Below are 22,397 nucleotides of genomic sequence, written 5' to 3' on the forward strand. Positions count from 1 at the left end.
AGAGCCAAGGGTTCACGGGAGTTTGAGGGAAGCCTCTAATTTAGAAGAAGAGACCAAAGCAAACAAACACAGAAAAAGAGACAATGCAGGATATAGAAATAATGCTTTTTAGAAAATCCATCTGTAATCAGTTTCTTCCAGGGGCATCTGAGGAAATTTTGCATCCATAAAACAAGTAGTAGGTGCAATAAAAATAGAAATCATCAGAGAGTCAGAAAGGGCCTTTGAAGTTAAAAATATGAGAACAAAAAAATGTTTTAAGGTAATAAAAGTGTTGGAAAACAAAGTTAAGGAGTTCTCTTAGGAAGTACAACAAAAAGACATCAAGGGATAAAATAAAAGAAACAGGAAAAGAAACCAGAAGGTTGCTTTCATCACGTAAGAGTCCGAAGACTTGACTGTGAAGCTTTAGAAAGCTGTTCCTGGGAACTCCCTGGCAGTCCAGTGGCGAGGACTCTGCACCTCCACTGCAGGGGCACAGGTTGAGCCTGGTCAGGGAACTAAGATCCCACAAGCCGTATGGAGCAGTTGCAGGAACAAAAAGCTGTTTCTTCTGGCCTGCTGGCCTCATTCCCCACAGTCCACCATACCTCAGCACCCCTCTCTTTTGAGTCCCGTTGGTTCTGCCAGTTGTCACAGAAGGGGACCCATGGTCAAGAGGAGGAGCCCTCAGCCCATTCTTCTCTAAGTTCCCTGAAGCCTCAGCATTCTCGTCTGAACAGTGGAAATGAGAGTACCTGTGTAATAGGGCTGCCCAGAGAATGAAATACTATTCAAAGAACTTCACAGCACTCTGCAGTGGCTGGTGTCACTCACGTTCTACGGCAGTCCCTGGGCTAGCCCATCTCCCCAGCATCCCTGCACTCCTGCTCCCTCCCTGCTTCTTGCTCCCTCTGCTCTAGGGTTTGTCGGGGGAAGAGGGAGAGGAATGATGGGCAGTCTCTCCCACTGGCCATGATTGCCACAACCTTGTCAGACCTGCTGTTGGGAAAGGACACAACATCACTCGCCTGAGTTCCTGAGATTCATGACTGACTCTCCACCAGCAGATGCCTCACTGGAGGGAGAAGTGAGGTTTTGGGGCAGGGTGCCCACCGCTTCTGACTAAGACACGCTACTTAACTCTGAGGTCCTGGCTTCCTCCTGTTTCACAGTATACAGTCCACTCCCCTCACATCCCTGGGTTGCTGTGACCCTGGGAGAAGACTCCTTTCAAGTTCACACTTTCCTTCCTTGGGCTCTCTCCACCAGCTCACTACCTTCATTACTGGGTTTCAGGTCCCACCACATCATTAATCAAAGACTTCGGCCTGTGACTTGCAGACTTCCCCCACCCCAAGCTTCCCGAGGTTGTCCTAGATGGACTACCATCCACACAGATATTGATTCCGCCAGCACCCTGGCCCCTCCGTTCCTGGGGTGCCCTCCTGCCAGTGGGCCTCACCCTCACTCCATTCCAGCCACCCACTCCCATGTGCTGCTAGACTTTGTCATTTGCCACTGCTCCGCCTTCAAAAAGACCGTCTCAAATATTCCACCTCAATCTGCTCTTCATCTTCCCACTTTCCAGGTCAACTATTCCTTTCAGATCATGGGGTCACAGAGTCAGACATGCTTAGTGACTAAGCAACAACATTCCCACCAGGCTCCTCTTTCTTCCCACCTGTCCATGGTCCTCTCTGCTTTCTTCAAGTTCATCCCGCCCATTCTGGTTTGACATTTCTTTTACATCCAACTTACATTCCATAGTGTATTGTCCAATAACATTTCTTTTCTTTTTTTTCTTTCAAGACCCTAAATTTCTTTGTCCTCTATCATTTTATCGTCACATTTGGCAAAAACCCAGCAAAGGGTCTGACCCTGGAAGAATCCAACCGTGCACCTTCTCTGCATTTGTATTCAAACAGCCAAGCACTCTGGTGGTGGTAGGGGGCATCAGAGAACAGGATGGATTGGTTTCCTATAGAGCCACGATCGCATCCTCTTGGTTTCCCTGGACAGTTCCTTTCTACTTTCTACAACTATTTCACACTTTCTCTATTTTCCTCACACCCCTAAACCCCTTTCCATCCTCAACTTTCAACAGAAATCTTTGCTTCTTATTTGTCATGGTAGATAACAGCCACCACCCAGTTTTCAGTACAGAGCAAATCAACCAACCAACGCAACACGCATCCTGTCTTCCTTTAGCTGTTCTAGTGCAGGGGGTGCTGGCCCAAGCTTAGCAGCTCAGGAATCTTACTGTATTAGTCATCCCTTCCTTTCAACTGAGTCCTTTCTATGCCTTTAAATATATTCAGCTCCCTCCCCTCATTGGAAAGGAAGGAGGAAGGAAGAAGGGGAAGGAAAGAGCCAGGACAGAAAAGGAGGGAGGGGAGAGGGGAGGCAGGGAGGGAGAGAAAGCGTCTCATCTGTTTCTCATGCCTCTCTAGCCATCGCCTTCTTTCCTCTTCTTTTTAGACCAGCTTCTCAAAATAGCTACTTCTTCCTCTCCTGCCTTCCTCCTGCCCCACCTATATGATGCCACCCTCCTCCCATCGTGGTTTCAGCCCTTCTGCTTCCCTGAGCAGCTCCTGCTCAGAGCACTCATGGCTGCACATGCACTTGTTCCCCTGAGTCATACCTGACTTTGCAGCCACACCGATTGTTTGTTCACGACTCCTCTCTTGGCTTCAAGGACACCCGCTGGTTTTCTCTGGCTACTCCCTTTGGGTCTCCTGTGTAGACTCTGTTCCCTGCTGATCCATGAAAGCTTGTGACCCTTGACCTTGCTCTGTATTTTCTCCCTGGCTAATTTCATTCGGACGCATGGCATTAAGTACCCATTGGAAATAATGCATAAATCTTTCACCGGATGCATGTATCCACCTGCCACTTGGTATCACCCCCGGGATGTCTCATTAGATGTCCCACATTTGTAGGTCCTTGAACTCACGGTCTCTGCAGCCTTCTTCCCCTTCTGGAATCCTGGTTCTCTTTCACCGCACCCCATCTATCACAAAGCATTCACAAACCTCTCTCTCCCTCATTCTCTATGTCCAACCAACCACCAAACCCTGTGAATGTTACTTCCTCACTTTCTCTCAATTCAGTCCGATCTCCTCAGTCTCCACCACGCACACCTACAGAGGTCCAAGCTTCTGCTGTAACTCTCGAGTTCAAATGCCATGGCTTCCTAACCGGTATATGCTACAGTATTCCAGACCCACCGCAGTCATAGTGATCTTTGTAAAACATATTTAACTACATCATCCCCTGCACAAGCCTTCAATACCTGCCTGTTGGTTGTAGGCTAAACGTAGAACTTCTTAACACAGGGTTCAAGAAACTTTACAGTTCAGCACTCATCTCAGTTGTGTAGTAGGTTCTGGGTCATACTGCCAAAATTTACAGCCTGACACTCCCATCACTTCCCATCAGTCTGATTTTGGGCAAGTTACCCTTTGAGCCGCACTGTATTTCAGTCTCATCATGAATGAGGCAATAATGGTACCTGTCTCCTAAGGTGGTTGTGAATTGCATGTGGTGAGCACTTCTAATGGGGCCTGGTGCACAGGAAGCTCTCATCATCCTCTGCCTCCTTGGTCTCTCCTCTCCTCCCCTTCCCTCTCATCAGTCCACTTCAGCCTGATGCTGGTTCTGTCTCAGGCCTTTGTTCTCTCTCTGCCCTCTTTCCACAGGCTCTTTGCAATGTCACGCCCTTTGGGATGTTCCTTCTTCCCTCTCAGAAAGACCCATCCTGGAGGCACAGAACCAAGAATGTTAAGAGGCTTCAGCTGGGGAGCACCTTAGAGGCTGCCTAACCTTCTGCCTCATTGAGCTTATTTGGAAACTGAGCTCAGAGAGGGAAAGGGATGGGCCCAACACCACAGAGCAAGTCCATGGTGGAGCCAGGACTAGAAATCAGGGCCTCACACCTGGTTCAGGGCTCTTTGTACTGCCCATCACAGTCCACTAGTTCACTCACTTAATAAGGATTATTCCCTCTTTTGTGCTGAGTGGAAAAGCAAATGCCTAGACATGTAAATAACTGAGGTCAGTGCTCTCAAGGAAGGGCTCATTCCTGTGAGATGGGGGCCACAGCAGGCAGTGGTCAATCCCAGGTTGAGTCAGGACCGACTACCGAGGAGATGGTGATTTTGAAGATGATAACCCTGGAAGGAGCAGAATGAAGGCAAATGAGAGCCACATAGGCTGAATAAACAGCACTCACCCTGAGCTTAGGGAGCAGGTGTCTGTTTAGGAAGCTACTCAAGACTGGTTGAAAGCTACCAGGAAAAGAAGCAGAGAGATGGAGCCCCAAAGGAGTTAGGGCCAAGTAGAGAAAAGCAGGCGGAGAAGGCAATGGCAACCCACTCCAGTACTCTTGCCTGGAGAATCCCATGGACGGAGGAGCCTGGTGGGCTACAGTCCATGGAGTCACTAAGAGTCGGACACGACTGAGCGACTTCACTTTCACTTTTCACTTTCATGCATTGGAGAAGGAAATGGTAACCCACTCCAGTGTTCTTGCCTGGAGAATCCCAGGGACAGAGGAGCCTGCTGGGTTGCCATCTATGGAGGCGGGGGGATCGCACAGAGTCCAACACGACTGACGCGACTCAGCAGCAGCAGAGAGAAGGAGGAAGACTGACCACACTGCTTCCTGTCTGCAGCAGCCTCCTGAAACCCCAAGGGGTGTCCATCCTTCCCACTATTACCAGGAAAACTGAGGATGGACAGTCCCTCTTTCCCCAGCTCCCTGCTTCCAGAAGGTTCCACCAGGTACTTTTTCTCAAGCCAAACTGTGGTGAACTTCCCCGTAAGCAGCCACCCCCTCTGAGGAGCTCAGGGCCAGTCTGGGATGGGGGGGCTGCTGGCATCACTGGGCACAGCCTTCCTCTCCCTTAGCCCTGCTTTCTCCATCCCCCCTGCTGGTTACCCTTTCCTCTGCCTAGCCAGGTACCAGGGATAGAACTATTACTGGCTCTCTTGCCTTCTGCCTCGAGATAATAGATCAATGCATAGGAGAATCACAACCTCCCAGTGTGTGGAGTGCACAAAGGGAGAAGGATTCTGTGGCTACAGTCTTCAGTGGAACCCAGAGAGAGCCCCAGAAGAATGGCATGGACCTTCAGAAGCAGAATGCCTCGCTGGTGACTCCTGCTGGTGCTCTGGGGTTCCTGCACCTTCAGTCTCCACACGGACCCCAGGGCCTTCAGGCAGAGGGAGGGCAAAGGGGTTCCCCTACCCATCACTGCTGGCTTTCAGATATGTGATGTCATCTGGTCCTCCCCACCAGCTAGCTGGGCAGGGATGGTCCCACTCAGAGAGGCAGGTAACTTGCCCAAATTCACACAGACATCGGTCAAGCCCTGAAGCCATGTCATGTGACTCCTGCCCAGGGCCCCCATTAGGTACCTCTCACTAGGCCCAGTATGGAACTCAGAGGTGATGAAGACAGGCTGTTGCCCTCAGGGGCTTCACAGCTGAAGTATCCAGATGTGGACACAGTGGGCTCAGCCAGGGAAGCCACCGAGGCCACTGGAATGGGTTTCTTGGATTCTCTTGGTGGCAATTCTGCTCCACTAGCAGAACTAACAAGTTGAGACCGTGGACAAGTTATCTCTTGTCAAGGAGCCTCTCAAGTCTCAGTTTACTCATTTTTAAAATAGGAATTATGCCAGGACCAATGGCAGAGGGTTGCTCAGAAGATTTACTGAGATGATGATGCTTGCAAAACTCTTACCGTGGAGCAGGGAACCTTGTAAGGACTCTGCTGTTATTAGTACTACGAGGCAGATTGTCATAAATGTTAAGACCTAAAAGGCAGCAAAAGGGCAAAAGCAAAGCTTAAGGCAGCCAGAGGAAGGAGGAGAAAGACAGCACCTATTCTGTGCCAAGCCCTGTGGGAACAAGCAATTCTCTCCAGCTGCAGAAGGGGAGGAACAGGCTTGGGAGAGGGGGCCTCATGATGAGGAGGGAGGAGGTTTCCATTTGGAAAGTGCAGGTGGGACCAGAGCACCAAAGAAAGGAGGGCAGGCTTTGTTAGCAGTTCAGTTCAGTTGCTCAGTCGTGTCCGACTCTCTGCGACCCCATGAATCACAGCACGCCAGGCCTCCCTGTCCATCACCAGCTCCTGGAGTTCACTCAAACTCATGTCCATTGAGTCAGTGATGCCATCCAGCCATCTCATTCTCTGTCGTCCCCTTCTCCTCCTGCCCCCAATCCCTCACAGCATCAGAGTCTTTTCCAGTGAGTCAACTCGTCGCATGAGGTGGCCAGAGTATTGGAGTTTCAGCTGTAGCATCATCAGTCCTTCCAATGAACACCCAGGATTGATCTCCCTTAGGATGGACTGGTTGGATCTCCTTGCAGTACAAGGGACTCTCAAGAGTCTTCTCCAGCACCACAGTTCAAAAGCATCAATTCTTCGGCGATCAGTTTTCTTCACAGTCCAACTCTCACATTCATACATGACCACTGGAAAAATCATAGCCTTGACTAGATGGACCTTTGTTGGCAAAGTAATATCTCTGCTTTTTCATATACTATCTAGGTTGGTCATAACTTTCCTTCCAAGGAGTAAGCGTCTTTTAATTTCATGGCTGCAATCAGCATCCGCAGTGATTTTGGAGCCCCAAAAAAACAAAGTCTGACACTGTTTCCACTGTGTCCCCATCTATTTCCCATGAAGTGATGGGACCAGATGCCATGATCTTAGTTTTCTGAATGTTGAGCTTCAAGCCAACCTTTTCACTTTCCTCTTTCACTTTCATCAAGAGGGATTTCACAGGATCTTTTCCATGTCTCATCTCAAATCATTACCCCCAACCAACAGTTCAAGGGTCCCATTGTACAGATAAGGGTATTGGGGCTCCGGGAGGTTGAGTAGAAAATCTGAGGCCGTAAGTCAGAGGCTGAGTTTGGACACATGCCTGATGGGTTGTTTCCAATGTCTATTTCCCCTTCCCCAAGTTCCTGGTGAGAAATTGCTGGACTGGAAGGATAGAACAAGGGCACAGATAGAGTTAGGCCATGGTAGGGGCAGTCCCACCCCCAAGGGAAAGGCAGAAGGAAGTTAAAACTTCCCTCCCTTGTTCTCCTCCGGAGGAGAAGTCAGACTAGGGAACTGGCCAGGGTGGAGAGGGCTCTCAGGCTTTTCAAACACAGTTATGGGAATTTTACCAATTGTTCTGTGCAGCACACTCCACAAGGCATTTGGGGAGCCCTACGGGCATGATCCCCGTTCTCAAGCTGCTTTCATTGCCTTATACACATGCAATGTACATTTATTGGCCAGCGGGCAGCTAACTTAATCCATAGAGACCCTCTGAGTGAGGCAGTGTTAAGCCCGTTCTATAGAGGTGCCCAGTGGAGGCCCAGAGAGGGCATGCCAGTTGCTCAGAATCACACAGGTAGTAAGCGGAGACACTTGGATTCAGGCACAGCTCCTCAGCCACTCTGCCCTCCCTCCCTTCATATCGCACTGCCTCCAAAGCATCAGGTCATGAAGTGACTGTGAGTGCCCAGGGGAAAAGGCGAGGCCAGTGTAGACTGTGAGTCTTGGGGTAAACTTCCTGGACAAGGGGCACATGCTGGGCTTTGAAGGATTGAAGACCTGAGTGGGAAAAGGAAGGGCAGAAGGAAGTGATCTTTCTGAAAGAGTATTGGTAAAAGTTAAGTTCCAGAGCAGAAAGCTCTTTGGTATCAATAGTGGGGGATGCACCTTCTCTGAGGTCAAACCTCTGGTTCCACGTTTTCCCATCTGTAAAATGGGAATAGTAAAATTACCAACCTCATAAGAAGGCAGAGGATCAAGTAAGATCATAATTGTGGAAATACTTTGAGACCAGTAAGCTAGAAAGTAAATGCAACAAGTTGCTTCCATTTTTGTATTACATGGATAGGGGTGAAAGTACCATCCATGTTCTTTGACACGACGGTGGGCCAGTCAGTAGAATGGGAAAGAAAGGAGAGTGGAAGTCAAAGAGGGCTGACAGCTGAGAGGAAAGTGGGAGTCTCCAGCTGGACGGGGAAAGTCTATTGCAAAGTTGAACTAAGCTGGGCTCCTGCCCCTCCACCCACAACTGCTGGGGACATCTTCCTGGAGGCATCTGAGAATAGTCTTTGTGTCAGCAGGGCCCAGGGGGCTTTTATGGAAATAGAGTCAGACACAGATGCTTTGAATCCCTCCTCCATCACTTCGGAGTCACTACATCCTCAGTTTCCATGTCTTCAAAATGGGGAGGGTAAGGACAGCTAATTTGCAGAGTTATTATGAAGGCTCCATAACAATGTGTATAATGTCGGCACTCACCCAGCAACAGTCCAGGATGGTGTGAGTTTCCCAGGTCACTTTAATTCCACCTCCCCAAAGTTATAGGAAGGTGTCTGGACAAGACACTAAGACTTGGGAGTTAGGCTCAAACACATCTGTTTAAGGACGAGGTATTCAGTCTCTCTGAAGATGGGGTCCTTCCTCCCTGCCAAACCCAGTTCCATAAGTCCACTTCACTCCCTGGTGCTGGCCTAGGTACCTGCTCCCAGGTGTCCAGGTGCCCCTGTGGGCTGTGATGGGCATCTGCTGCCACCTATAGGCCCCACGTGGCATTGCCTCCCCCGTCCAGCATCACAGGACACCGGAGCCTTCATCTCCTTGGAGAAGTCACTGCATATTTCTTTGCCTGTGTCCCAGCCTGCTGGTGTTCCCTGAAGGCAGCAGTAATTGTTTCTATCTATATCTCCAGCACACAGCACAGTGCCAGCACAGAGTAAGTGTTCGGCACGAGATGATGGAATGGATGATTGAGCGCATGGCCTTGCAGTGATAGAGGTCATAGACAAGAGGCTAGTGGAGGCTTACTTAATGCCCGTGCAGTAGACTCATGGAGACTTGGAAATCCTCTCTTGGAGGCCACAGCGAACAAAAGTGAGTCTTCAGTGCCTGGGTTAAGGTTGTGGGGGAGTAGCAGCAGAAACAGAGGGTGGTTTGGGGGACCTGCTTTTGTGGGAGTACAGGCTTCTTCTATTTCTCCTTCCTCCCCCTGGGCCAGGACCTCCCTCTAGAAAATGCCCTCAGTCTAGAAAAGTTGGAAGGAGTGAGGAGGCAGAGCATAGCCGGGCTCGGTGATGAGTGCAGTCAGTTCACCAAGCGCTGTCCTTCGGTAACAGCACCTGCTCTGCCCCCCTCATCAAGCACCTGGACTCTCAGCCCACTTCTCCTCCCCATCTCCTTTCTCTCTTGGACATAAGATTTTCTTTCCTGCCAGGTCTGTTCTCTCCTTGCTGTCTTGGGCTGAATTGCTGAGGAGCACATGAGAGCCTCAGAAAATCCCCCACTTTGTAGCTGAAAGGCCTGAGGCGTGGGGCAGGAAGAAGCTCCAAGCCCAGGGGTCACTGGAGTGTGGGAGGCGTGCGTGACTTTAGGTAGGGTTTCTGTGACCGGGCTCAGCAGTTTGACCTTCTACCACACTAGTGGTTCATCAAACTTCTGGGCATGTTCCTGCTTTACTTTCAATGCTCTTGTTTTGGCTTTTCTCTCACTAAGTCTCCCATTTCCTTGGAAGTCTTAAAACAGGAAGCCTCCTATCCAGTCCCTACTGGAAAATGGAAGCCCAGAGAGTCTGATTCCACCTTAATCTCCATGGGGGGAGCCCAAGCAAGACCCCAAAGCCCAAGTCCCCCTCCCAGCCCCTCAAACAACCTCTTTCATCCCTACAGACCCAGTTCTATGGCAACGCCAGTCTCTACCTGTTAGAGACTGAATGTCTTCCCAAAATCCATTGATAAATCCTACCCCCAATGTAGGAGATGGGACCTTTGAGGGCTGATTAGGTCATGAGGACAGAGCCCTCGTGAACGTGATTTGTGTTCTTATCAAAGAGACCCCACAGAGAGCTCTCTCACCTCTTCCCACATGATAGGAGACTGTAACCCAGAAGAGGGCCCTCACTGGAACCAACCATGCTGGCACCCCAACCTTGGCCTTCCAGCCTCTAGAGCCGTGAGAAGTAAGTTTCCGTGGTTGATAAGCCTCTCAGCTTTGCTACAGCAGCTTAAGTGGATTAAGAAGCCCCCTACCCCAGAACTTCGGAATCACCTTTGACATAGGTTCGGCCAATCCCTAGGTACCCCCCACCCCCAGCAAGAGCAGCTCTCTTTTCACTGCTCGTGGTGAGTGCCGGGACCTCTGGGCCTCTCCCCAGCCTCCTGCCCTCCCTCACTTGGGTGGTCCTGACCCATACCCAGTTAAAGCCCCCCTGATCCTGTGTGAACTGCTTCCTCTCTGTTCCCATGGCCCTGAAAGAAAAAAGAGGGCACCCAGTTCCTAGAGACGGCCACCAGGATAAAGTCACAGGTTCCAGGAGCTCCTGGCGTGCCCAGAAGACCACGTTCCAGCTCCCCTGAGACCGAGACACGGCTGAGTCCTCACACCCAACCCAGGTACCTGAGCTCCTCCATGCCCACCCTCTTCATAGCTTCTAACTAAAGACCCTGTGCCCAGAATCTTCTCCCCAACTCAGTGTTAGCAATTAAACTGTGTCATTTAACACAAAATCTTTAGAGATATAGGCACAGAATAAGTGTTCAAGAAACACAGTCCTTGATCCATGAAAGACATTTCCCAAGCACCCAGCTCCATGACAAGCCCATTGCAGCACCTAAGTCTTCAACCACACCGGCCATACCCACTCATAGCCTGTCTCCCAGCCACACTGCCCGGGCCTCCCTTGGGCAGACCTGAGCCTATGTCCTTCCGCCGAAGATTCAGTCACAACAATTCCTTGGACTCCTCCGGCTACATGAAAATCGGGTAGAAATCACCACCCAGTATTCACTAGAGTTCAGAGAAGGTCAATGTCTTCGTGAGCCAGGACATGGGGTCACGCCAGGTCATCTGACCCCATGCCCTTCTTGTCCTTAGCCTCTCTGGCCCCTTCAAAAATAACATATAGGGGAAGATTCACTCCACTCCACTCTGGAGCCTGAGAGTTGAGAGCACCCTGCTGTGCTGCTTCTAGCTGAGCTCCAAACTGGGGATTCTGAAGATCTCCGCATCTTGGTACGTAGGGCCACTGACCTGAGGACTCTCCCGTGAAGCCCATGGCTTCTCTCACACAGAGACAGCCAACTTCACTTATTCATGCCTTCGTTCATTTGATCACTCGTTGATTCAATAGATATTGGGTGCTTATGTGTCAAGCACAGTGCTAGGCCCCGGGCGTACAGCCAAGAACACAGTGCCCAAAACAGAGTCCATGTCCCAGCAGAGCTCACAGTCCAACAGGCAAGATATAGACCCCTACCCTGTGATGAGTGTCACAGTCACACAGGAGATACAGGGCTGAAAACTGGAGATGCCTTTTCAGCTCCTAGAGGAGCTTCTGTGAGGGTCAGCAAGTCTCGCGGGAGCTTCTGGTTTAGGAGAGGAGGGCTCATCAGAGTAACACTGCCCATTGAAGTCCTGCAATGCGGGAGACCTGGGTTCGATCCCTGGGTTGGGAAGATTCTCTGGAGGAGGGTGTGGCAACCCGACTCAGTATTCTTGCCTGGAGAATACCCATGGACAGAGGAGTCTGGCAGGCTACAGTCTATGGGGTCACAAAGAGTCGGACATGACTGAGCGACTAAGCACAAGATGAAGTCTCTGGTTTGGTGAGAGAAAGGGAGGTATAGAGAAAAGGCCAGCAGTTGGTGACTCCACACTCAGGGGTGGTCTTGGGAGAAACTCTTTTAGAGAAAGCAGATGGCAAGCCGCTAAGAGGAAGACATTGGTGTTAGGAAGTGGAGATGATAGACATAGGCTGTCCTGAGAAATTCAACAGGGTAGGGAAAGCGGGGATGGGAGGTTGGGGGAGATGCAGGAGAAGCTGGGTAAAGAAGGGTGGGTGTTCTTCAATGCCAGTGGAGCCCTGAGCAAGCTCTGTAGGTGAAGGGAAGAGCCAGTGGAAAGAGAGATTGAAAACTGGGAGGAAGAGCAGATCACAGGGGGCACAGGAGCCTGGAAGCTATGGGCGGGATGAAAATCCAGCAAATGGGGGAAGGCAGGCCTGGTGGAGGGGAGGGCTTTCCTCTTTACCTCAACAAAGAGGAGGGAACATATCCTGGGATCCTGGGGCTTCAGGGGAGGGGCGGGTGGGGGGAATTGTGCTAACTCATGCACCTCTATGCTGATTTTTGCATAAACCTACAATTATACTTGTGCAAAGTAACATGTGCACACCTTCACCCTCTGCCACAGGTGGGTGTGTTTCTCTCCTATGAATGGGAGAAAGCCACATCCCACGCACACACGCACACTCTGGAAAACCAGCCCAGCTTGCCCCAAGCTGTGGGAGGTATCACACAGCGTGGAGGAGAGGAAGGCATGGGATGGGTCATGGGAGCCGCGGCTCCAATTCCTCCTCCCTCCACTAAACCTGCTTAACTTCAGGAAGTGACTTCACCTCTTGGTGACTCTGTGGACTGAAGGCCAAATGAGAATGAATCATACCCACTCCAACAAGCAACCTGCCGGAGAGGCTGACCCAGAACAAAAGCTTCCTCATCGCTGGCTCTTTCTCTGCAGAAATTCCAAGGAGATGAGCCCCACGTGGTCTAGACCTGCCAGGACTCCCTGACCACCTGGCCAGATTCACACAGGCTCCACCCCTCCTTATGCTCACCTGGTGTCCCTGCCCACCCCCATCCAACAAGCCCCAGAGTCACTTCCCGGGCACCTGTTCCACCCGAGGCCATACAAACCTAAGGGAGGGTGGAGCCAGCTTGTGCCTTGCTTGCGTTCTCCCACTCACTGTCCATGTGCCTGCTCTTTTCTGTGACCTCACTGGGCTACTTTATGAGTGAGGCTGGACTATCCCAGAGCCACTTTATGGGGAGAAGCAAGAAAGGTGGAAAAGCTGTGGATTCTGCAAGCTTTATGAGGAAGCTTCCCAACCCAGCCTGGCCCTGCACCTGTGCCCAATTCCCCTTGATGCTGGGGCCCCTGGGTCTTGGAGGTTATGGATCTCCATGAGATTCTAATTTTTTTCTGTAGGCATTTCCCAATTGCTGGGGCGGGGGGGGGGGGGGAGAGATGGTGCTGGGAGGCAGCAACTCCCAGTATTAGCAAGGGAATTTCCACCACGTGAGGCTCAGCAAGACTGGCTCCCGGCCAATTAAAACGAAAGGGTCAGGGGTCTTCAACTGTCCCCACTCTCCAAAAACACTGCTGCCATCCTCTTGCTCCAACCCCAAATACAGTCACTTCTTAAGGCACAACCAGCGTATGCTCCCTGCCTGCTCTGTCCAGGGGAGGAGCATGGAGATATGAGAGTTGGGGTAGGGCTTCTGGTGATAGGCAGTGGAGGGTCACTAAGCTGAGCGAGGGGGCAGCACCTTCTCTCCCCAACTCACAACTTACCCATCACCCACTGCAGCAGCCAACCACCAACACAGCTCCAATTACCACTCTCATTCAGGAAAGCCATGCAGGCTGGTCCATCAGCCTCTGTCTGTCAACTGTCTGACTGTGGCCTCACCCGGCTCTGTGCAGAGTGCTGCGTAGTAGCAGACACGAGTGCATCCTTCATCTCAGGTCCCACCAGCTCCCTCCAGCTGTTCATGGAGGACCTGGGGACAAAGAGTTGAGCACAGATGAGAAGAAGCCACAAGGAAGCTGAAGGTGCCAGGGGAACATCAGCCCCGAAATCATCCCAGGCGGCACCAGGTCCAACGAGACCATCTGGAGTAGCCTCATCTCCCACATGCTTTTCACCTGTGTACTTGATCCCCAGGGAGGGAGGGCACTACTCACTCAGACGTCAAGTGGGCTCCCTTTGCCGCTTCCCCGTGAGTCGATGGCTGTAGGCAGGTGCCCAGCCTCTGAGACCTCTCCCCTCACCTCGGGGGCAGAATCACACATTCACTGTACAGACAATGTGTTGCACGTGAGTCCCCTCAGTGGCAGACAGGAAGGGTGGGTGGGGCTCCCTGAAGCGGGTAAGTCATTATACACAGATGACATGCTAGAGTAGTGGTTGTCAAACTGGGCTGAATGCTACTGTCCCCTGCGTGCATGCGTGAGTGCTCAGTCGCTCGCCTGCTTGCCACAGCATCACTGGACTCTTGGTAGCCCGCAGCCCATGCTCGAGGTTAGTAGCCACTGCATCTGGAGACAGTGACAGCACACACTCTCTGACAGGCAGGGGCAAGCAGGTCAGGTTCCCAAGGCTGCTGTCTTGGCTTAGGCGATCCATGGGCCTGGATCCACCATCCAGAAGCTGCGCCCGTGACAGAAGCCAGAACAAGTTCAGAGCCAATCAGCATAGCAGGCGCGGGGGCCCGGCTGGAGCTGGGATGTTATAGACGACAGTGAGCATCCTTCTAGGGGTCGGTCCCCGGGATGCAAGGCTCCAGTGCAGGAGAGGTTTGGAGTGGTGGTTTGTGTATTTACTTCCCCGTCTTTTTTGGCTGCTAAGCAGTGCTGCACTCACCCTTCCCTCACCTGTGCACTCCTCTCAAACCCAAACTGACTTCGTAGCCTGGCCCCTCACTACCCGAGAGTGGGGACACGAGCCTTTGGAGAAAGCCCCCTCCATCACACACACTTTGTTGCCCCCGATTCTTGCAGTGGTGGGAGCTAAGCCTCCAAGTTCAGAGCTCCAGGCCCTTGCTTTCTGTGGAAATCCAGCCAGCTCCAGTCTGCACTGGACACAAGCCCTTGCCTTTGCTGTAGCCCTGCACAAGGCCCCTCCCACCCCAGCCGGTGCAGTCTCCTTGACACAGTGGACTCCCCGACTGACTTGCCTTCTCAGAAAAGAAACCTTCACATGCCCACCACCCCCAACACCCTGCCCATGAGGGGGTTGTAACTTCCCTGGGTACTTTCAGCTTGTGATGGACAGGAGTTAGTGTCCCATGTAGATGGACCTTCTGGATGAGAAAGCAAAGTCCTGGGGAAATTCAGGGCCCAGTGGGGAGGCTGACAGAGCCTTCTGGTAAGAGAGGAGAGTCACATTTGCAAAACAAAAGGCCTGGCTTGGTAGCACACTGCTGAAGTTTCTAGTAGGTCAGAGGTCAATTCCGTGCATGTATGCTAAGGCATTTCAGTCATCTCCAATTCTGTGTGACCCTATGGACTAGCCCGCCAGGCTCCTCTAACCACGGGATTCTCCAAGCAAGCATACTGGAGTGGGTTGCCATACCCTCCTCCAGAGTGTCTTCCTAACCCAGGGATCCAGCCCTTTGTCTCCTGCATTGCAGGCGGATTCTTTACCACTGAACCGCCAGGTTAATTAGCCCGAGGTTAATTCCAGCACTGCCCTAATATGCCTTCTGTCAGTCCCCCTGCTCTCTGGGCCTCAGTTTCCCCCATGTGGAATCCTTCTGGAGGTCTGCTAAGACCGCTTCCAGCTCTGTCACACTCCAGACCCGCTAATTCCACGGCTCCTCTCTCCTTATCGCCCTACCCAGAGAGCCTGCTCTCCAACCCATTGCCTCACGTCTCTTCTGGTACAGAGCTCATGGGAGCTGTGAGGGCCTCTGACCGCCAAAGCCTCAGTGTGGGTGCCAACCTCAGGACCCTCCTGGTTGGAGCAAGAGGTGGAGCAAAGAGTCAGATGCCTGACAGATGGTGAGTGCTGGAGTTACTCTCATCGCTAGTCTAGGGAACAACCCTAATGCTATTGAAAGAAATGCGTTCTTTGGGAAGGGAAAGCTTGGGTTTCAGATCTGATTTTCTGCCTTACCCAAACCCTGGTGGGCTCCCTGCTCACCCCAGATCCTCTAGCCTCTGAAAACACAGCCTCCATCTCTCACCTACTATATATGTCTATAATAGTATGTATATTTCTCCTAAGAACAATGATTCAGTATTCACTAATTCAGTGTTAATAGTGACTCTCTAGAACACAGCTGCCACAAATAACTAGAGTTCAGTGTAATCATCTTTAGCTCTATTTGGCTCAGAAACAGCCAGTTAACTGTCTATAACTTCACTACATAAACTCTTCATCACCATAGACCCAACAGAGCAACAGGCAGGGAGTGCCAAGGGTGGGGCCCAATCTTCTCTAGACCTCTTTATTAAAAGAAAGTAAAAAGGTCAGAGAGCCTTTTCTAATTTTTAGAAATTAATGTGCTTTACATTTTAGAGTAGTTTTAGGTTCACAACAGAATTGAGTGGACAGCACAGAGTTCCCACCAACCTCTCCCACCATCCACATCTCCCACCAGAGGGGTCCATTTGTTACACTCAATAAACCTACACTGATACATCATTATAACCAAAGTCCACAGTTTATGGGTTTCAACAACTGTATTATGGCAGGTACCTGTGATTATGGTTTTATATAGAACACTTTCACTGCCCTAAAAATTCCCTCTGCTGCATCTGTTGATCTCTCTCACTCCAAACACCTCATGCTGCTGCTGCTAAGTCACTTCAGTCGTGTCCGACTCTGTGTGACCCCATAGACAGAAGCCCACCAGGCTCCCCTGTCCCTGGGATTCTCCAGGCAAGAACACTGGAGTGGGTTGCCATTTCCTTCTCCAATGTGTGAAAGTGGAAAGTGAAAGCGAAGTCGCTCATAATCAGAGAAATGCAAATCAAAACCACAATGAGATACCATTTCACACCAGTCAGAATGGCTGCTATCCAAAAGTCTACATGCAATAAATGCTGGAGAGGGTGTGAAGAGAAGGGAACCCTCTTACACTGTTGGTGGGAATGCAAACTAGTACAGCCACTATGGAGAACAGTGTGGAGATGCCTCAAAAAACTGGAAATAGAACTGCCATATGATCCAGCAATCGCACTCCTGGGCATACACACCGAGGAAACCAGAATTGAAAGAGACACATGTACTCCAATGTTCATTGCTGCACTGTTTATAACAGCCAGGACATGGAAGCAACCTAGATGTCCATCTGCAGACGAATGGATAAGAAAGCTTTGGTACATATACACAATGGAGTATTACTCAGCCATTAAAAAGAATGCATTTGAACCAGTTCTAATGAGGTGGATGAAACTAGAGCCTATTATACAGAGTGAAGTAAGCCAGAAAGAAAAACACCAATACAATATACTAACACATATAACATCTATTTCTGCTTCATTGACTATGCCAAAGCCTTTGACTGTGTGGATCACAATAAACTGTGGAACATTCTGAAGGAGATGGGAATCCCAGACCACCTGACCTGCCTCTTGAGAAACCTGTATGCAGGTCAGGAAGCAACAGTTAGAACTGGACATGGAACAACAGACTGGTTCCAAATAGGAAAAGGTGTACGTCAAGGTTGTATATTATCACCTTGCTTATTTAACTTATATGCAGAGTACATCATGAGGAACGCTGGGCTGGAAGAAGCACAAGCTGGAATCAAGATTGCTGGGAGAAATATCAATAACCTCAGATATGCAGATGACACTACCCTTATGGCAGAAAGTGAAGAGGAACTCAAAAGCCTCTTGATGAAAGTGAAAGAGGAGAGTGAAAAGGTTGGCTTGAAGCTCAACATTCAGAAAACAAAGACCATGGTGTCTGGTCCCATCACTTCATGGGAAATAGATGGAAAAACAGTGGAAACAGTGTCAGACTTTATTTGCAGATGCTGATTGCAGCCATGAAATTAAAAGACGCTTGCTCCTTGGAAGGAAAGTTATGACCAACCTTGATAGTATTTTAAAAAGCAGAGACATTACTTTGCCAACCAAGGTCCGTCTAGTCAAGGCTATGGTTTTTCCTGTGGTCATGTATGGATGTGAGAGTTGGACTGTGAAGAAAGCTGATCGCCGAAGAATAGATGCTTTTGAACTGTGGTGTTGGAGAAGACTCTTGAGAGTCCCTTATACTGCAAGGAGATCCAACCAGTCCATTCTAGAGGAGATCAATCCTGGATGTTCATTGGAGGGACTGATGCTAAAGCTGAAGCTGCAATACTTTGGCCACCTCATGCGACGAGTTGACTCACTGGAAAAGACTCTGATGCTGGGAAAGGTTGGGGGCGGGAGGAGAAGGGGACGACGGAGAATGAGATGGCTGGATGGCATCACCGACTCTGTGGACATGAGTTTGAGTGTACTCCGGGAGTTGGTGATGGACAGGGAAGCCTGGCGTGCTGTGATTCATGGGGTCGCAGAGAGTCGGACACGACTGAGCGACTGAACTGAACTGAACTGAACACATATATATGTAATTTAGAAAGATGGAAATGATAACCCTGTATACGAGACAGCAAAAGAGACACAGATGTATAGAACAGTCTTTGGGACTCTGTGGGAGAGGGTGAGGGTGGGATGGTTTGGGAGAATGGCATTGAAACATGTATATAATCATATGTGAAACGAATCGCCAGTTCAGGGTCGATGCATGATACAGGATGCTCGGGGCTGGTGCACGGGGATGACCCAGAGGGAGGATAAGGGGAGGAGGGAGGTGGGAGGGGGTTCAGGAGGGGGAACTCATGTACACCCGGGGCGGATTCATGTCAGTGTATGGCAAAACCAACCAATATAATATTGTAAAATAATTAGCCTCCAATAAAAATAAAAATTAAAAAAATAAAAAATAAAAATCCCTTCACAAGACTAAAAATGCATTTATAACTTAGAGAATGCCCTGGATGGAAGACAGGTAAGGCTGATTTCATACCCCGCGTGCCTGGTGGGCAGGAGCACTTGAAGTGGTTCACAAGGTCGACACAGGTGCCTCCATTCTGGCATAGCTGGTTCTGGCACTCATCCACTTCATACTCGCAGTTGACACCCTGATAGCCAGGGACACACTCACATCTGTATCCACATAGCCACTGATTTTTTTTTTCTTTTTTTTACTATCTCTGTAGTTTTGCCTTTTCCAGAATATTTTATATTTGGAATCATACAGTATGTAGCCTTTTTAGACTGACTTCTTTTACTGAGTAACATGCATTAAGTTTCCTCCATTTCACGACTTAATAGCTATTTTTTTAGTGTTAATTTTTAGTAGTTAATTTTTTAAATTAATTTATTTTAATTGGAGGCTAATTACGTTACAATATTGTTGTGGGTTTTGCCATACATTGATATGAATCAGCCATGGGTCCCCCCATCCTGAACCTCCTCCCCACCTTCCTCCCCACCCCATCCCTCTGGGTTGTCCCAGAGCACCAGCTTTGAGTGCCCTGCTTCATGAATCGAACTTGCACTGGTCATCTATTTTACATATGGTAATATACATCTTTCAATGCTATTCTCTCAAATAGCCCCATCCTCTCCATCTCCCATGTAGTCCAAAAGTTTGTTCTTTACATCTATGTCTCTTTTGCTGTCTTGCATATAGGATTGTCATTACTGTCTTTCTAAATTCCATATATATGCATTAATATACTGTATTGGTGTTTCTCTTTCTGACTTCTCTCTGTATAATAGGCCCCAGTTCCATCCATCTCATTAGAACTGACTCAAATGCATTCTTTTATATAGCTGAATAATATTCCATTGTGTGTATATGTACCACAGCTTCCTTATCCATTTATCTGCCAATGGACTTCTAGGTTGCTTCCATGTCCTAGCTATTGTAAACAGAGTAGTAGCTAATTTTTTTAGTAAAATTTCATTGTGTAGATATACATAGTTTATCTATTCACCTGTTGAGGAACATTTTCATAGTTTAAGAGTTCTTTGTAGATTTTTCATAGAAAGTCCTTTATCAGATATGTGTTTTAAAAAGACTTTTTTTCTCAGTTTTTGGTTTGTCTTTTCACTATCTTAACAGTATCTTTTACAGAGAAACTTGCAAAAGAGAATAAAGTCTAAATTATTAATTTTTCATGGATTGTGTTTTTCTTATATTTAGAGTCATCACCAAACCCAAGGTAACCTTGATTTTTTTTTTAGGAGCTATATAATTTTGTGTTTTGTGTTTAGGTCTGTGATTCATTTTGAAGTGATTTTTGTGAAAGGTTTAAGGTCTGTGTTTAGATGCTTTTTTTTCCATGTGGATACTCATTTGATCCAGCATCATTTATTTAGAAGACTTTCTCCACTGAATTGTCTTTGTTTCTTTGTTAAAGATCAGTTGACTATATTGTGTGGGTGTATTTCTGGGCTGTGTATTCCACTCTTCTGATCTATTGTCTGTTTTTTTCACCAGTACCACACTGTCTTGATTTCTGTCACATTGTAATAAATCTTGAAGTCAGGAAGTTTCATTCCTCCAGCTTTGTTCTTTAATTTTGTGTTGAGGCTTTTGCTTTTCCATATAAACTTTTGAATCAGTTTGTCAATAGCCCACAAAATAACTTGCTAAGATTTTGAATGATATTGCATTGAATTTAGGGATCATGTTGGGACGAACTAACATTTTAACAATATTGAGTCTTCCTATTCATGACATAAAATATCTCTGAATTTATTTAAATCTTTGACTTCTTTTCATCAGAGTTTTGCAGTTTTCCTCCTATAATCTAGTCATATATTGTTAAATTCATTTTTGCTCCATCATCCAGCAGGTTGTGTGTGTATGTGTGTATGCTCAATCATGTCTGACTCTTTGCGATCCCACGGACTATAGCCTACCAGGCTCCTCTGTCCATGTAACTTTCCAAGAAATACTGGAGTAGGTTGCCATTCCCTTCTCCAGGGGATCTTCCCAACCCAGGGATCAAACCCAAGTCTCCTGTATTTCACATGGATTCCTTACCCTCTGAGCCACCAAGAGAAGCCCTATATATATGTACGTGTGCGTGTGTGTGTGTGTACCTGTGTATGTATTTTTAGTTACCAAAATTTAAAAATCAAGATATGTCCCTTAAAAATCTGGATTTCAACTTCTGTTGAAATTGGTCTTTGGCAACAATTGACTGGAAGTGAGCAGCTGTCATTCCCTGTAGGCAGGTCAGTTTGTCCTCGTCCCTACCGCTCCCTAATTACTATCCACTCCCAAAGGAGACCAAGTATTCACTGTACTTTATAATAGGTTTTTATGCTTTGCTTTTCCTATAATAGAGTTGAAATAAATGTGAAATATTTCTTCTGTCTACATATCTATCAAAAGAGGAAAAACAAATAGGCTGAGAGAGGAGTGGTTCAAAGGAAAGCATTTTCTTAAATCTCACTGGAGTCTCTTATTTAGAGTCTGCACACTGTCAGTATATGAATTTGTAATCTTTGTTTTAAGCAGCAGCTACATCTGGCTGAGGGCCTTCCCTAGTGGCTCAATGGTAAAGAATCTGCCTACAAAGAGGGAGCTGCAGGATAAATGGGTTCGATCACTGAGTCAGGTAGATCCCCTGGAGGAGGGCATGACAACCCACTCCAGTATTCTTGCCTGGAAAACCCCATGGACAGAGGAGCCTGGCAGGCTACAGTTCATAGGGTCACAAAAAGTCGGATACAACTGGAGCAACTTAGCACTCACAGCACACCAGGCCAACCCTGCAGAGACTCTGCCTCAACTGCTCCTTAACACCGCTTCATTCCTGCCACACTACAGGCCTGGACATCCAGAGAAACTGAGCCATCACCAGATCGAGGGGAGTGGTTTCCAGTGCTCATGCCAACTTTTGGGGCCAGCGCAATAGATGCCCAGAGCTCGCCTTTCTACACTCCAGAGTCCTAGGCAAGCATCCAGGGACATGATCAGGGAGGCTTGGATTCCTATGGAGACACATGACAGGTTCCAAGTATGAATGACTCCTGGCTATGGGACCTGCAGGAAGTCACTTAGCCTCTTTACACCTCAGTTTCCCCATCTGTAAAATGAGGATAAGGAGTCCCTACCTCCCAGAGTGGTCCCAAGGACTGGTGGTTGACATTTGCAGTGTTTAGAAAGAAGAGCATGACACTAGTAACCACAGTGTGGACGTTAGCTAAAACACTGCTACTGCTCTCCGAGGACCCAGAGCCTCAGCGTCACCTGCAAGCATTCTAGAGCTTTCTAGAAACATGTCATGAGTCTCACCCGAGTCAAAATCTTTGGGGTGGGGCTTAGGAATCTGTTTTAGCAGGTGCTCCAGATGATTCTGATACCACTAGCTTGAGAGGAACTGTTGAATACAATTTATAACTTTTTTAATGTGAGGAATAAATTTTTAGGGAGAATGTAAGGCCAAAAGTGAGATACAGTGAAACATCCCTTAAACTGCAGGTGCACTACATTTGTATATTTATATCAACCCTGTATAGTAAAATCTATCTTATAACATAGATAATGAAGAATGCAGTGCTACAGTGCCATATATAATAGAGTACATATACAATGTTTTTAGTTAAATAGCAAGAGCATTATAGTTGATATATATAAATTGATATAAATAAAAAATATATTGACATATAATTATATTTATATAATATATATTATATAGATACATATAATATAAATGTATAATATAAAATTGCTACTGCTAAGTCACTTCAGTCGTGTCCGACTGTGCGACCCCATAGACGG

At 48.4% G+C, this 22,397-nt stretch overlaps 1 long non-coding RNA gene across 1 annotated transcript in view; it reads right to left on the reverse strand.

Annotated features, from left to right (window-relative positions):
* Positions 1–22,397, reverse strand: part of LOC129540895 (uncharacterized) — a 70,593-nt gene that overhangs the window by 47,787 nt on the left and 409 nt on the right. The window contains exon 2 of the long non-coding RNA XR_008682723.2: positions 13,385–13,593. This is a non-coding gene — a long non-coding RNA (uncharacterized LOC129540895). The remainder of the gene's footprint in view (positions 1–13,384; positions 13,594–22,397) is intronic.

The sequence above is a fragment of the Moschus berezovskii genome, chromosome 4 (assembly GCF_049115385.1).
Source record: "Moschus berezovskii isolate FMDL1 chromosome 4, NW_MosBer_1.0, whole genome shotgun sequence".
Classification (NCBI taxonomy): domain Eukaryota; kingdom Metazoa; phylum Chordata; class Mammalia; order Artiodactyla; family Moschidae; genus Moschus; species Moschus berezovskii.